This window comes from Euphorbia lathyris, chromosome 7 (assembly GCF_963576675.1).
Source record: "Euphorbia lathyris chromosome 7, ddEupLath1.1, whole genome shotgun sequence".
NCBI lineage: Eukaryota > Viridiplantae > Streptophyta > Magnoliopsida > Malpighiales > Euphorbiaceae > Euphorbia > Euphorbia lathyris.
In genome coordinates, this window is record NC_088916.1 from 48,768,683 (window position 1) to 48,786,247 (window position 17,565).

The 17,565-nt window shown below is 36.8% G+C and overlaps 1 non-coding gene across 1 annotated transcript; it reads right to left on the reverse strand.

Annotated features, from left to right (window-relative positions):
• Positions 1-11,805: 11,805 nt before the first annotated feature.
• LOC136201689 (small nucleolar RNA R71) lies at positions 11,806-11,912 on the reverse strand. The gene has a single exon (XR_010674032.1). It is a non-coding gene; the product is annotated as a small nucleolar RNA R71 (small nucleolar RNA).
• Between the last annotated feature and the right edge of the window lie 5,653 nt (positions 11,913-17,565).

Sequence of the window (17,565 nt, forward strand, 5' to 3'; positions counted from 1 at the left end):
AATTACTAATCTCAAACTTTAAGGATCTATTAACATATTTGATACATTTTTTTTTTTTACCAAATTAGACATTTTCATTCTTTTTGGATAAACATATCGTAATCTCTCCTAACCTTCTTTTTCTTTTCATTTCTTTTAAATTTTTACAATAAAATTTAATACAAGATCTAAGCATATTCATATATATTTCATTTTACATACACATTATTCAAGCACGCAGTTGGTTAGTTGACTGCTTTCTTGTTGAACCCGTCATTTCCGATTTTCTCCATTTTTGTCGCATCGATAGTTGCTCCAATCACATTTGCGACAGGAACAACTATGTCGCAAATGCGAAACAGGAGCAATTATCGATGCGACAAAATAGAGGAAATTGGAAATGACGGGTTCAACGAGAAAGCATTTAACTAACCAATCGCGTACTTGAATAATGTGTATGTAAAATAAAAAACGAAGGAGATGGAAAAGGGAATGAAAGAGAGAAGATGAAACGATGAAAAGACGAAGAGGACGTTTGAGATTGAAGAAAAAAGTGAATTGAAATACGGGTATTCTTGTTCAAAATGAATGAAAGTGTTTAGATCTATAAGATGAAAAGGAAGTATCTCAAATATGTTAATGAACCCCTCACATACAAACATTAACCATTGAACTAAATAGATCTTTAATCTTACTCCTGATATTTTAGTTTTGATCAACATAGTGTTATTTATTGAATCCTTGTTTAGTATTTGCATATTTGTAATAATTTGATAATAGTTTTTTTCATTGTATCTTTTTTTGTAATTTGCATCTCTAATAATTTCAAAACAGTTTTTGCACGAGTAATGCTTTGTAAACATATCATTTTGAAGAGAAATTTTATAGTATTCCGGGAGTAATATTTCTGATCAATAAAAATCATTTTTGAATCCCACTACATGGATATGATTGGTGGAAGAAAAAACTATATATACATATGTCCTGAATTCACTAGTCGGGAGTATTACTTCAGGAGTACTCTAAAATTTTTCCATTTTGAAATAGTAGAAAATACAATTTCAAATATAGATAAAAATGAGTTTTTATATATATATATATTTTTAAGAGGATATATTCAACTTTAGAACCTCTCACCTATGAAACTAGAAATATATCAATTGAGCTATGTTTTTTAATTGCACTTCACGTAATATTATTTTACCTTAAATATTTAAGGCTAATATACTAATACCTTTTTGTACTTTTTAAAAAAGTGAATTGATCCTTATACTTTTAAAACGTACTATTTACAATTTAATGAGAGATTTTTAAAAAGTTAAAATGTTTACGCTTTAAGTAAATTGGTTGGGAGGTATGCGCAATATATCATTTTAAGAAAATTATTAGCTGGTTGATTAAGAAAATTCAAAGAGCTAATAGTTACGTTCCCGAGTCAATTATCACTCTAACAAATTTATATTATAAACAGAACTTTTTTAAAACATATAGGGCAATTGAAATTTGTTTTTCCTGACATATACAGAAGGCTAAATATGTATTAAACCAATGTTTAATTATAGATGTGAAAGCTGTTTGTTTTGGGGGGATTTAAGATTTGTTTAGGTTTGGACGGTTGCTTATATAATGTTTTTAACCATAACCATAAGAAGCGGCTGCTCAACTGTTGTCCAATAAAAATTGCTTTTCTTTTCAAGAATGGAATACTGCTAATTATTTACTAATTAATTTAAGAATGATATCACTCATCTTTTCGTAGGAGCGGGTTTGAATCATAGAAACGGCCTCTTGTCAAATAAATTAGCAGAAGAAGGCTTGCTTCCAGTACACCCTTGTGGTGGGACCCCTCTTTGAACTCTCGTTCAGCGGAGACGCGTAATGCGACCGGGCCGCTAAAAAAAAAAAAAAATCACTCATCTCTTCTTATGTAACAGATCAATCAAAAATAGGTTTTGATCTCTATTTAATTAATCTGTCGTATTTAATATTATTTCTTCTGGTCGGTTCCCATATTGTTATTGAAGGCTAATCAATTCCACTTGGAAATTATAAAAATGATGGGATATCAATGAATGCCCATACTTAATTAATAACATGTCATTGACAATAGATTAATAATTTAATGATCCCTTTTCTTAAAATAAAAAAGCAATTCAATGATGCATTATATGTATATATACATTCTGTCAAATTCTGTATATCACCACATATAAAAAAGAAAAATTTAATAATTGGTATAATAATACTTCCACAAGAGAAGAGTAGCTGTTTTTCTTTCTTTCTCTATTTTTTTTATTTTTTTTTGTTAACTTAGGAAGGGAGACCCAGAAACAAAAAAGGAAAAAAAAGAGCGGAAAAAACAACAGCTAAAGATTATATATGGACTTTATAAAAGAAACTAGCTCCACTCAAATCAACTAGAAGAATACACTCGTGATGATCTAAGGAAAGAGTTCCTGGCGAAATTCGCCAACTAATCAGATGTTATATTACTCTCTCAGAAACATTATGCCACTTTAACATCTCAATCCTGCTTCAATAAAGTTTTGCAACCCTCAATTAACCAATAATAGCGATGCACTGAAAGTCCCGAATCTTGAATAAACCGGACTACCATAAGAGAAACTACCTTTTTAAGACCTTTCGTCCATGCCAACTCTAACCTATAGCACATTCCCCAAAGTTCAGCAAGGGCAGCAGAACAAACCCCAAAGTTACAAGCAAAGCCACCAATCTACATTCTCGACCCACCTTACACCAGGCCCTCAATCAAAGCATGTCTTGGACTTCTTTTGCTAGCCCCGTCACAATTAACTTTAACCTAATCCTATGGGGGCTTCCATACAATGAGGATTTCATGGAACTCCTCTGGTCTAAGAGAATCCAGATTGAAAAGACCCAGACTACACTTTTTAGCTTGCATAATAATGAAGCCAATTTTGTCCCAACAGCTGTTGCCCGCGGGATTAAAAACCTTTTCATTACTCCAACGCCAAATTCACCAACAAATCAATGAGAAAAGCATCGTCCAAGAAATAGATGGTCACTGGTAATTCAATTTTATATTTCCACTCAGCCACTCATCCAAAGCAGGTCCATAGAAGCTATGTCTCTAGGCGCGTGGAATAAAACAGTTCCAAATTGAACCTGCATCGTAACAATCTCGGAGTAGATGAAGGGTAGTTTATGACTCAAAGCACGAAGGTGAACGATCGTTTGTACAAAAATGTTGTCTGAATCTAGTGTAGTGCAAGAGGATAGCATCATGGTGGACCATCCATAGGAAATGATGAACTTGTTCATTCACTTAAAGCTTCTAAATGCCAGACCAATCAGTGTAGTTGATGCTCATTCTCCCATGCCAATTCGAAGAACATAATAAGATGTACGCCGAACTAACAGAGAAGGCACTCGAAGTCGTTGCTGCATAGAATCGCCCATCTTGTAGATCCAATATGACATAAGAAGCAAGCTAAAAAAACAATCATATGAGGCAACAAGATGGATAATTGAATCCAATCCCAACTGCCATTTGCATTCCAGTACTGTTGCACCATGGCGCGTAACTCCCCAAACTAACACTGGAGCTTTCCAAGACGATAATCATCTACCTATTTATCCAACCAAAATCATGTCGCTTTCTCAAACCGAACAAGTCTATTTAAGCATTTCTCTAAAAGATGCGACCCAATGATAATACATTTCTATAATCTAACTCAAAAAGATCCACTTTAGAAGAAAGAATAGAATCTACTGTCTCCTTCGAATATGATTCCAAAATAGCATGTGTAATTCCCCTCAATGAGACCCTATTCAAAGTTTCAAGAATTGTGAAACTTTCACACTCCTTAACCGAGGGCAACTCATTCACCGTGGTCATCCTAGCTTCAACAAAATGACCCTCAAAATCCCAAAGAAAAACACTAAAGCTAGTAAATTAAGTGTGAGTACAAATCACAGCATGTGTATTGCATAGAAGGAAAAGAGGTGCGGGTATATGACAAAGAGAACAAATGGGATCGACTAATGGATTGACAAATTTTTTAAGGCATTGAGCTTTAAGCCAATTATAGAGAATATCAAGAGCAAGATAAACTATTTGACATGTCACTGTAGAGATATCCTCTCAAAGAAGATCAATTCGAGCCTATCAAATAGCCCACATTAACACCATGATTTTAGCTTTCACCTATTTGGAGCTCAATGAAAGTAAAGCAAAGAACAACTCCTAGAACGACAAAGATATTGGTGCTTTTGGTGAAACTAAAGGCAATAAATTTGCCTCTTTCCAAATAGCAGCAGATTTCGTGCATAAAACGAAGATGTGCCATTGATCTTCAACCCTCTAATTGCAGTTTATGCAAGCAGACAACAACTACATACCCCAAGCTTGCAGATTTGAGCGCACATGAAGATAATTTTGAGCTAACTGCCAGCAGAAGTAACGAATTTCATTTGGAACTTCGGCGTTCCAAATTTGATGCCAAACCCCATCAACATTGAAATGATCATTAGGCTCAAGAACCTCTATTGCTAGTCTCTATGAGATTTTAACTGAGTACATACCCAAAGGATTTGCATCCCACATCACAACATCACTCTGACCCACTAATCATTCCAGACACTAACATCTTTCCCATCTCTGATCCTCTAATGGAACCCCTCATTCTGATGCAATTGAGAGCTCCAAATACCCCTCTAAATGTAACTAGGTGAATGCCCAAGACGAGCATAAAAAAACCTTGTTGTGGGTAGTATTTAACTTTGGAGATACGACTAGCGAGAAATTTGGACCAACTAGAAATTTCTAACCTTGTTTACCCAACATAGCCAATATAAAGTTTGTGAACTTACGAAAGGAAAGACACCTTACAAATTTAGGAACATAAAGGCGCTCCCAAGATATCCAATTTAAGCACCGGGCCTTTTTGTTATTATTACCCCACCAGAAAGAATTGAGCGTTCGTTGCAGCTCCTCCATCATTGAAATAGGTAGAAGAAATACACTAATAAAAATAGCTTGTCTTGCAGCTCAAATCAACAAAGCTCCCCCCTAGATAGAGGTTTAGCTCTCTATCTCTTAAGCTTCTAGCAAAGACGACCTTTAAAATGAGCAAATATAGCCTTGTTTTTACACCAAACCATAGAAGGAAGACCCGAACACCAACCCTTACAAATAGGATTGGAAACCCCTAAAATAGCAGAAACAACATTACTGAGCTACGGAGCCACATTACTACTACACATATATCTAGAATTTGCAAAATTAATTGTTTCACTTGAAGTAGCCTCATAAGATTCAAGTAGCTTTTTAGCAACCATGCAATCAACAATACTTGCCTGAAAAAATAGAAAGGCACCGAAAGTCCCTCCACAAATAGGAGAAAAAGATAGGGAGCAGGAGGATCCCCCTTGTAAAGACCCATCTCCGGAATAATAGGACTAAAAAGTTGATTGTTAACTTTGACAGAATATTAAACGGTAGTAACAAACATTGAGATGAAGTATATGAAAATCCCTCTCCAAGCACCATCAAATCGGGTCCTTGACGCCATACACCCATCGGACCCGGATGGATACCATCGCCTCTAGAGAAGAATGCCTGACTGGAGGCCCAGCCCATTGATAGGGGTCAAAAACCCCTATCTTTGGGTACGGTTTTAGGACGGTTTTTAGTGTTATTTCATGAATAAGCGAGCAATTCTCGCATTTATATGCCTTTGTGTGAGTTAGTTAGGAATTGGAAATGGTTTATTAACTTTTCGTTGTTTAGGCTCGTTTTCTGATCATTTTAGGCAAATAAGGCCAAAATGGCATGTATGTTATAATTCCGTCATCTTTTAGAGCTAATTGATCCGCCAAAAGTCGCACCAAACGGAGCGTTTGCTCAAAATGAGTGATTGGCGAGTCAATTTAGCCTTGAGACTAATGCTATTTGGAGTTTTCGTGCATGCGCAGGGATAAGTTCGGGCGAAAGTTACATCATGGGACATCGAGCAACCGTGCGGAAGCGTGCAGGGCAAAACCGCTCGTCGGACTGGCCTTTTTGGGCCAGCTCGCCGAGCAGGACTCCAGGGGCCAGCTCGGGCGAGCTGGCTATGCCAGCTTACCGAGCAGGCCTCTAAGGGCATGCTCGGGCGAGCTGGCCATGCCAGCTCATGACGAGCTGGCCTTTAGTCCAGCTCGGGCAAGCTGGACAGGCCAGCTCACGGAGCAGGCCTCCAGGGGCCTGCTCGGGCGTGCTGGGGGCTAGCTCGCCGTGAGCTGGCCGCGCAAGGAATTGGTCAAAAATATCAGTTTTGCCCCCACGACTCCACGACCGGTCCCACGACTTCCCACCTGCATAAGGACACGAAATAGGTCAAAAAGAGGGCCCGAGCCACGTCTATAAATAAGAATTTATCTTTCATTATTGTAATTTACTTTAGCCTTTCCCCCTTGAGAAATCCTCTCCACCTCTTCCATCTTCTCCAACCTCCATTGAAGAAGCTCCGAAGCTCCGCATCTCCACCAAGGATTATTCAAGGTCCGTCCTTAAGACCTAGGAAGCCGACTGTAGAGTAGACAGGTTCCCTGAAAGGGATTTTCGTATCTCCTTTTATCTTTCCTTGTTTGTACTCTTTGATACAGTCTATGAATCCTAGGCTAATTGTATCCTGTGACATTGTTCTTCGCCTTTAATAATATTTTAGCTCTTATTCTGTTCTACGATTATTTGTTTAATCTTTGTCTTACGCTTTATTCAATTGGTTTAACTCATTCAAAAGCCCCAAAATCTAGCAGGCACATATTGTGAGCTGAATCTGACCTAGTCAGAGCCTAGGAGATTGACGACCTCTTAGTTGATTAAGCCCAAATTGCTGAGCCTTAGACCTAGTTTCGGCCTTACAAGGGAATCACGCACTAGGAACTTTAGGAGGGTAAGTAGGGTTAATCGCCTTGAATCAAGTGACTTAGATTAGGGTTTTAATCAATAGACCTAATAACCTAACTTCATTATTATCATTCATACCATGTTCCTTCGGGTAATTGCATTAGTGAAAGATCACCTAGGAGTAGTATAACTTAATTAGGAGTAGTTTAACTTAATTAGGCATAGAATAACTTAGTTAGAATTAGTATAATTTAGCTAGGAGTAGCGTAATTCAACCTAGGAGTAGATTAACTTAAACAAACAAACTCAAAACCCACAAAGCCTAGATAACACCTGAGACCAAGTAGTTCGATACTTGTGGTAAATAAGTCCTGTGGATTCGATACCTGGACTTTTCGGATTTTATTACTTGATAACGACGGGGTACACTTATCCCTTAGTGAGCCTTCTCAACGGGAGGTGCATCAAGTTTTTGGCACCGTTGCCGGGGATTTATTTTTTCTGCAATATCGAACCAAAGGTCGATTTGTTAGTTTTGGCATTCCTTGTGAATATCCTTTGTCTATATCATTTATACTTGTTTATATTCATACTTACATATACAAATACTTGTTCAGATACGATTCCTTTTGTGAATATCTTTGTTTGTATCGTTTGTACCTACGTATATATGATTCTTCTATACTTGTTCATACCTTTCGTGTTTGTTTATAACATGTGTAGTTGTTCATACCGGTACTCGTTTATACTTGTTTATACAAATGTATGTTTATACGTGTTAATATCATCTATACTTGTTTATCTATACTCATTTATATCTTTTATACTTGTCCATTCTTATGCTTATACTTGTTCATATTTTGACTCATACTTGTACATACTTGTTTATCTCTACTAGTTTGTACCATATGCACCAATCTATATCTGTCAATATAAACCGATAAGAACACTTGTATAAAACTGTGTGACCTTGTATGATAACACTGTAAAATGTTTTAGATGTTTATACTTTTCTTCCGTAGGAAAAATTTCTGCTTTCATTTATTTCTTTTATTTATTTCTTCTCAACATATGCCTACACGATCAGCGGGAATACCGTGTGTCCCTCTTAACCTTGAACTTGAACGTACTCTTCGCAGGAGCAAACAGATTGGAACGCTGAAGCAAGATGAGATCATCGAGCCTATCAAAATGGTTGAGACTACTCCTCTTAACAATGACCGGAACATTGAGAACACCAGACCAGAAACTGACACTCGTCTGATGAGTGAGATTCTGGCACCACACCGACACCAGCATCTGTCCGGCATTGCTGCTCCGAATGTTCCGGCCAACACATACGAAATCAAGTCAGGCATAATTCACTTGATTCAACAGACCGGACTGTTTGGATGGGAAGCACATGAGAGCCCGAATGATCATCTGGATCGCTTCCTAATGTGCGCAGACACTGCGAGAACAAATAGGGTTCCCCAAGATGCTGCTAGGCTGAAGTTGTTCCCATTTTCTCTAACTGGGCAAGCTTTGGAATGGCTAAGAACACTGGAGCCCGGATCAATCACAACTTGGGCAGGATTGGAGAAGGAATTCTTGTCCTACTACTTTCCTCCCTCGAAGACAGCAATGCTCAGGGGTGATATCACCTCATTCCACCAACCCGAGCACGAAGCGCTCCACACATCTTGGACCCGATTCAGAAAAATACTGCGCATGTGCCCTCATCATGACATACCCAAACATCAATTGGTGAGCGTCTTCTATCACGGATTGACACCCACTAACAGGGCTATTGTAGACTCCGCAGCGGGTGGAGATTTGTTTAGAAAGATAGCAACAGAGGCGTATGACATGATTAATGAGCTGGCTAGGAAGAGTGTGTAGTGGCAAGAGGAGAAACTCGCTGGCCCCACAAGGCAGTGGGTGTTTGCTGTGGAAGAACAAGAACAAAATCCGGGTGTTGCGGATTTGAGTAGGAAGATGGACGTCCTATTGGCTAAATTTAGCCAACCTCCCACCTGTGTGCACTGTGGCGGCGACCACCATGGAAAGGACTGTCAAGCAGGTAGCCCTTTCGCTGGAGATGGGGTGGAGATGGTCAATTATGTTGGGGGGAAACCGAGATACAACCAGAACTATAACAATTACAACCCCAACAACCACAACTCCTACAACAACAACAACAACTATAGGAGGCCTCAGCACCCGAACCAATCTTACGGAAATTCAAATCAGAATGTGCTTAGACTTCCCAGCGGTTTTGTTCAGGAACAAAGAGAGCAGGGGCTTGGCATGCCCCCATATCAACAGCAGAACCAAGGGCCAATGCAACCTCCTAAGGAATCTGACGAGGTGGTCACTCTCTTGAAAGAGATTTCGGCTAGGCTTGCCAATAACGAAGCTTTCTGCAAAGATCTAAGCAATCAGGTAGCCCAGATCAATAGGGACAGGCAGGAAAGGCTACATGGGTCTCTCTCAAGCACAACGGAGAAGAATCCAAAGATCCTGAGAAAGGATTGAGTAAGGGGGAGAAATCGGGTTCTCCTCGGTTTAAATCCAAAACTTGAACAATTATTTCTGCAATTTTCTTTTCCTTTTGTGTTAATTTTGGTTGTTATATTTTAATTCGCATTTTTTGTTATTGCATTGTCAAGTTTTGCACCCCATACTTTAAAAAAAAAAAAAAATCGATCAGCACCCCAGCTCGGGCGAGCAGGGCGTGTTAAGCCCAAAATATACCTAAAATATCATACATAAATACATTTAATTTACATTGAAATCGTGCTAATTATATTCATTTGGAATACTTTTACCCCTTTATTTACTTCTTTGATGCAAGGTACTTAATTATTTGGTTAAATCCAAATAGGAGCTAAAACGGAGCTAAAATGGAGGAAAAACCTAAAAAACGTACCGAGAATGCATATCAGTCAGAAGAACGCTCAAGGAGGACGAGAAGCAGTCGAGAGACAGGGAGATAACTCTCTGTCGCGATTGAGATTTTCATAATCTCAGTCGCGACTTATGAAAGGCGTCACGGAAGAAGAACGAAGTCTTCAACTCGCCCTTGTACCCCCTGTCGTGACTGAGATTTTTAGAATCTCAGTCGCGACAGCGAAGTATTCTGCACATAATTCACATGTTTTAATCCGAGAAATGCGACTGTTAGTTTGGATAAAAGTGACCCTTCACCAACGGACACAACCCATCATTTACAACCCTTCAACAACTATAAATAAGTGATCCATTTCAGAAATTGAGAGGTTGGAAAAGTTAGAGAAATTAGAGAAGAAAGTTATTATGTTGAGTTTCTGATTCAGAAAAGAATCAGAAAGTTAGATTTCATTTCTGTGTAAACAAACTTGCTATACACAAGTTGTTATTAGATTAGTTATAAACACAGTATTAGTTTAGTTTCTAAGGTTGATCAGAGACAAGTTTTCATTCTGGTAGTGGACTGACCAGTCTCTATTCCGAAGATCCAGCGAGAAGAATTGACGGCTGAAGCGTATGAGGTTTGACGCACCTACGGAGTTTGAGGGAAAGATTGACAACCCGGATCTCAAAGTTTTCGTTGCAATGCTATCCAAGTTTTTACTTCTCTGTTAACTTGTGAAAATTCACATTTCATTAATGATATACTTATTTATTCAATACATTCTTACTGTTGTTATTTTGATATTGTTCTGACAAAATGATTTTCAAAATGATAAATTGGTGTTTTTATTAAAAACGTTCTATTCCATCTTATTCATATAAGAACTTTGTTGAACACTTGACAGATTTGGTTTTTATGGATGACATGATCGCTGATCGCGGCTTATCAGACATAAAATACTAGTTTGATTAAGGTAGAAATCTGCTCCGATCCAGAGAGATTTCTACGGTTCAAAGCCATTTAATTGAATAAATCGCTATATTATTACATGTCCATAATCTTTACAAAGTTAAAGTTGCTTTCTTTGCTTTATGAAAATAAGTTTTATACCTACTATTTATTCCAATTACGGAAGTATCTGTCTTGTAATCAAAATCTCGAGACAGAACTGTTCTCTAAACTCGATATAATACTTCAATCTAATCCTAATTTACCCAAACCAATTCCATCAATTAAACGTATTTCTTTTATTAAACCTAAACACGTGATTAAAACCGAATTAAATAAAGTTTTAGTTAAAAAGCGTTCCCTGTGGGTTCGATATCTTTTATTACTACAAGCGTATACCGTGCACTTGCGGAAATCGCTCAATAAGTTTTTGGCACCGTTGCCGGGGAACGCCAAAATTTTTGACAAAATTTTAAATTTTTCGTGTTTTATTTCGAATCTAGGTTTAAACATACTTATTTTAACTTTTATAATTTAATAATTTTCATTTACTAATTTATTTATTTTTCAAATTCTGTTTTGTAGGTAGTTTTGGTTCGTGCAAGATTTCAGGTTCATGCGCAGTTCTCGAAGTTCAGGCATTGTACCAGACCCTATAGACCCAGAAATTGAGAAAACCATTAGGAAGAACAAGAAAAATAAGAAAAACAAAAATAAGACTCCAGTAAAAACATTTATCGAGCCAGAAAAAATGGCAGACCCACCAACACTTATGGATTACGCTAGGCCAGGTGTGGCCGGTGTGACCAATAGTATCGTTAGACCCAGAATCACCGCAAACCAATTTGAAATTAAGCCAGCTTTGCTTAATATGTTGCAAAATAATGTAACATTTTACGGGTTACCTAACGAAAATCCCAACACCCATCTAACAAATTTCCTTGAAATTTGTGACACTTTTAAAATCCCAGATGTGACTGCAGAAGCAATCAAACTTCGCCTCTTTCCTTTCACTTTGAAGGATAGAGCCAAAGAATGGTTAACTTCTATGCCAGCCGCAACTTTTGCCACTTGGGAACAATTAGCCCAAGCATTTTTATCAAAATATTTTCCTTTAGCAAAAACCGCAAGAGTCATAAAAGAGTTAACATCTTTTTCTCAAAATGATAATGAGACTCTTTATGAAACTTGGAAACGTTTTAAAGAACTTCAACGTTTATGCCCACACCACCAATTACCCGCCGAACTTTTAATGCAAACATTTTACAATGGACTAAATCCTACAACTAGGGGTTCATTAGATGCTATGTCGGGAGGGCTATTTATGAAGAAAACATCAGCCCAAGCAAGAGAACTTTTGGAGGAAATGGCAATCAACAGCAGTATGTGGCCCGCGGAACGTGGACATATACCGGAGGCAAAACCATCATCCTCAACCACACCATCAGTTAAAGGTATAGTTGAATTTGATCCAGTCGCGATGCTACAAGCCCAATTTTCTGCTTTATCGCACAAAATTGACAAATTTATGGCACCACGCGATACGAATGGTAATCCAATCCAAACGGATGTGGATTACGAAAATATGAGTGAGATCGAACAGGTAAATTTTGTCCAAGGGCAAAACCAAACTAATAATCCTTATTCTAATACGTATAACTCTGGATGGAGGAATCATCCTAACTTTAACTGGAAAGATAACAATAACAATAATGCAAGTGCTAATCAAAATCGTACCACTAATTATCAAAATCAGTCAAGATATACGATTAGCACTTTATCTTCTAAAATCGACAAGTTTATAGATGCTATCAGTGGAAAAATAAGTAATCACGACGATGGTTTTAAACGGATCGAAAATAAATTCGACCAGCTTATTAAAAACCACTCATCTAGCATCCATAATTTGGAGGTTCAAATTGGTCAACTTGCTAAATCAATTCCATCCCGAAAAGAGGGAAGTCTTCCCAGCCATACGGAAGAAAATCCGAAAGAGCAGGTGAAAGCTATCACTCTTTGTTCAGGGAAAAATTATCAAGGGCTTGAAATGCCCAAAGATGCAACATTACTAGGAACTGATTTACCAAAGTCCAAAGAAGATATCTTAAACACAAATAGTTCACCATTCGACACAAGTACCAAAACTTTTGTACCCAAGCCACCTTTTCCGCACAAAGTTCGAAATAAGGACTATGACAAACAACTTCTAACGTTTTTGGATAAACTTAAAAATTTGCACATCAATTTGACATTTATGGATGCAATCACACAAATTCCTAACTATGGTAAGTTTTTAAAAGATTTAATTTCAAAGAAAATCAGTTGGGAAGGAATTTCATCCATTTCGTTAACTGAAGACTGTAGTTCAATCGTGTCAAGTAATTTGCCCACTAAACTCAAAGATCCCGGATGTTTTACTATTCCGTGTAAGTTGGGAGATATTGAATTCCCAAGTTGTCTTTGTGATTTAGGAGCAAGTATAAACTTAATGCCATTGTCTATTTTTAACAAGTTAGGTTTAGAAGAAGATATTAAACGTACCAATATGGTTTTGCAATTAGCGGATCAAACCACTAAGAGGCCATATGGTATAATTGAAGATGTTTTAGTCAAAGTCGATAAATTTATTTTTCCTACCGATTTTGTTATATTAGACTTTGCATATGATGTAAATTGCCCTTTAATTTTCGGTAGACCGTTTATGAACACGGGACGCGCTCTAGTAGATGTGTCGGAAGGGAAGGTAGTTTTAAGGATAGGAGAAGATAAGATCGAGTTTAATATGAACAAAGCGATGAAATACCCTATGGAGTAATTCGCTTGTATGAAACTTGATTTAGTCGAGGAATGTGTCAATGATGTAATTCAGAGTGAAGAAATAATTGAACCTATAATAGGTGAGGAATTAGAAGATAAGGACCCAGAGCCTTTGATTCGAGAAGATGGACCAGTTCCGCCTTCAATTGTAACACCCCCTAAATTAGAACTTAAAAAGTTACCCAGTCATTTGAGGTACGCTTTCTTAGACGAAGGCGATTCTCTACCTATAATTATTTCTAACAAATTAACAAATGATCAAGAAGAAAAATTGAAAGAAGTTGTTAGAAATAGGATAGGAAGTATGGGATGGAAAATTTCAGACTTAAAAGGAATTAATCCTAGTATCGTAATGCATATAATTCACTTAGAAGAGGATAAGCCACCTAAAGCGGATAGGCAAAGACGCTTAAATCCGAACATGAAAGAAGTAGTAAAAAATGAGATTACTAAACTTTTAGACAATGGAATCATTTATCCGATCTCGAATAGTGAATGGGTTAGTCCAATCCATTGTGTACCTAAAAAAGGAGGCATAACTGTTGTAAGAAATGATGAAGGTGAACTGATACCTACACGAACCACCACCGGTTGGAGGGTTTGTATAGATTATAGGAACCTAAACAAAGCAACTAGGAAAGATCATTTCCCTCTACCTTTCATTGATCAAATGATCGAAAGGATAGCCGGTCATGCATTTTATTGTTTCCTAGACGGTTATTCCGGATTCTTTCAAATTTACATTTACCCGGATGACCAAGACAAAACAACCTTCACATGTCCTTACGGAACATTTGCATATAGGAGAATGCCTTTTGGTCTATGTAATGCACCAGCAACATTTCAACGATGTATGACAGCAATATTTAATGACTTCATTGAAGATATAATGGAAGTTTTCATGGATGATTTTCAGTTTATGGAGATTCTTTCGATGCATGTTTACAGAACTTAGATAAAGTATTGTCTAGATGTGAGGAAACGAATTTAGTATTAAATTGGGAAAAATGTCATTTCATGGTAGACGAAGGAATTGTTTTAGTTCATAAGATATCTGAAAAAGGTTTAGAAGTGGACAGAGCAAAGACTTCAGTTATAGAAAAATTACCCCCCACCAACCACTGTTAAGGGAGTAAGATCATTTTTAGGTCATGCAGGTTTTTACAGAAGGTTTATAAAGAACTTTTCTATAATCTCCAAACCACTTACTAATTTGCTTATGAAAGATTCCACTTTTTAATAAGGATTGTTTACAAGCTTTCAATACTTTGAAAACAGCTTTAGTCAGTACACCTATAATATCGAAACCCGATTGGAATCTACCTTTCAAAATTATGTGTGATGCAAGTGACTTAGCTGTAGGATGTGTATTAGGTCAAAGGAAGGATAAGAAACTTCATGTTATATTATGCGAGTCACACATTGTCCGGTGCACAGTTAAATTACACCACAACTGAAAAGGAAATGTTAGCAGTAGTTTTTGCATGTGATAAGTTTCGATCTTATTTGTTAGGATCTAAAGTCATCATCTATACAGATCATGCAGCCTTACGATATTTATTTGCTAAGAAAGATGCAAAACCGCGTCTTATTAGATGGGTTTTATTATTGCAAGAATTTGACATTGAGATTAAAGACAAAAAGGGAGTTGAAAACCTTGTCGCCGATCATCTATCAAGACTTGAGGATGAAAAGGGTCCCATCGGTGAAACATCAGGCATTCGAGATGATTTCCCCGATGAACATCTCATGCAAGTACAAAGTGTCATAGCTCCATGGTATGCGGATATAGCCAATTACTTAGCTGCACATGTTGTGCCAGATGGATTGACTTCTCAGCAAAAGAAGAAATTCTTTTCAGAAGCTAAGAAATATTTTTGGGAAGATCCATTCTTGTTCAAAACATGCGGCGATGGAATACTTAGGAGATGTGTTAGTGAGTTTGAATATGACTCTATAATGTTGGAATGTCATGCTAGCACTTACGGAGGTCATAATAGCATAAGCAAAACAGCAGCTAGAATACTTGAATGCGGATTCTTTTGGCCTACTCTGTTTAAAGATGTCCGTTCATTTATTATTCGCTGTGATAAATGTCAAAGAACATGGAATATAGGAAGGAAAGATGAGATGCCTCTTACGAACATATTGGAAGTTGAAATCTTCGACGTATGGGGGATCGATTTCATGGGTCCTTTTCCTACTTCTTTTGGAAAAAATTACATATTAGTAGCCGTAGATTATATTTCAAAGTGGGTTGAAGAAATTGCAACCCCGACAAATGATTCTAAAGTAGTTGTTAAGTTTTTAAATTCAATATTCTGTCGATTTGGAGTTCCTAGAGTTATGGTAAGCGACGGTGGTACTCATTTCGTAAATAGAGGGTTTGAGTCACTTATGAAAAAATACGGAGTACACCACCGTATCTCTACGCCGTACCATCCTCAAACGAATGGTCAAGCGGAAATTTCAAATAGAGAACTCAAATGGATACTTGAGAAAACAGTTTCGTCTTCTAGAAGAGACTGGGCACATAAACTTAACGATGCATTATCGGCATACCGTACTGCATTTAAAACACCTATCGGAATGACACCTTATAGATTAGTCTATGGTAAAGCTTGTCATTTGCCGGTTGAATTAGAACATAAAGCATATTGGGCTATAAGAACCCTTAATTATGATTTGCAAAGCGCAGGAAAAAAGCGTTTGTTCGACTTAAACGAGTTGGATGAATTATGCTATTTGTCCTACGAAAATGCAAGAATTTATAAGGATAAAGTTAAAAAGTGGCATGATGCCAAAATCAAAATTAAAAACTTTAATGTTGGGGATAAAGTCTTACTTTTTAATTGAGATTAAAGTTATTTCCAGGTAAGCTAAAATCTAGATGGACTGGACCATTTTTAGTTGTTAAAACATTTGATTACGGAACTTTGGAGCTAGAAAAATCCAATGGCGATCGATTTAAGGTTAATGGTAATCGTTGCAAGATTTATTTCGACGGAGCTCCAATTCAAGCAATTGAATCCGTGGATAAATTCTATGGAAATTAATTTATTTAGTTTTCATATTTTTAATTTATAGTTTTTCTTATTTTATGTTCATAATTTTTATTCTTTTTCTTTTTAGTTTATTTTTATTTTTATTTTTTTAATTTAATTTAATTTACATTAATTTTTATTTTTATTATTTTTATTTTTATTTTTGTGTACAAATGAGTTTTGTCAACATTAAAATTTTAATTTAGTCATGTTTTGAAAATGATTTCATTAAGTGTTAAGTGTTATTAAGAAATTAAATATGCAGAAATCTCAGTTGAGATTCTCCATGTTTCAGGATTTGGAAATCTCAGTTGAGATTCCGAAAATCTCAGTTGAGATTTTCTATCTTTTTGAAATTGAAATAACTGTAAGGGATTACAGTCTTCTTTCTTTAAAATTTCTGTCAGTTGAATCGAAGAGGTATCACTTTGGCACCTTTTTTTTAACAGACACAACCTTTCACTTATAAGTCTTATATATTCCTGTAGGATCAGACTTCTACCATTTCATTTTATCTTTCTGAATTTCTTTCTCAAATTCTCAAATCCTGCAGACTTCATTTTCTTCTCTCTCACAGACATGACTAAGTCTTTGAAAAATGTTCAAAAACACACTTCTGCTCAAATCGGGAAAGTTGATATCTCCGATCGTTATGGTGCCTGGTTTCCCATTTATAACCATGACGAGGGGAAACGCTTTCTGCAATTCAGATATGCTCAATTCTTTGGCATGATGTATATGGACGAGTTTCTGAATGAGGAACTCGGGATAAGCGAAGACATTGATCGATATCTTACTAATTTGGGTTGGACCAAATTTGCTTCTATGAAATTTCCTATAATTGGAAATTGGGTTCTGGAATTTTTATCCACTGTTCGATTCGTCAATAAGAGACGTGTTCGTCTCAATTTTCGTTGTGAGGGGCAGGTCTTCACTTTTGGATATCCAGAACTACATAATTGGTTTGGATTTCCACCCCGAAACACAACTCAACACCATCCTGGAAGGGATATGACTTCTAGAGATAT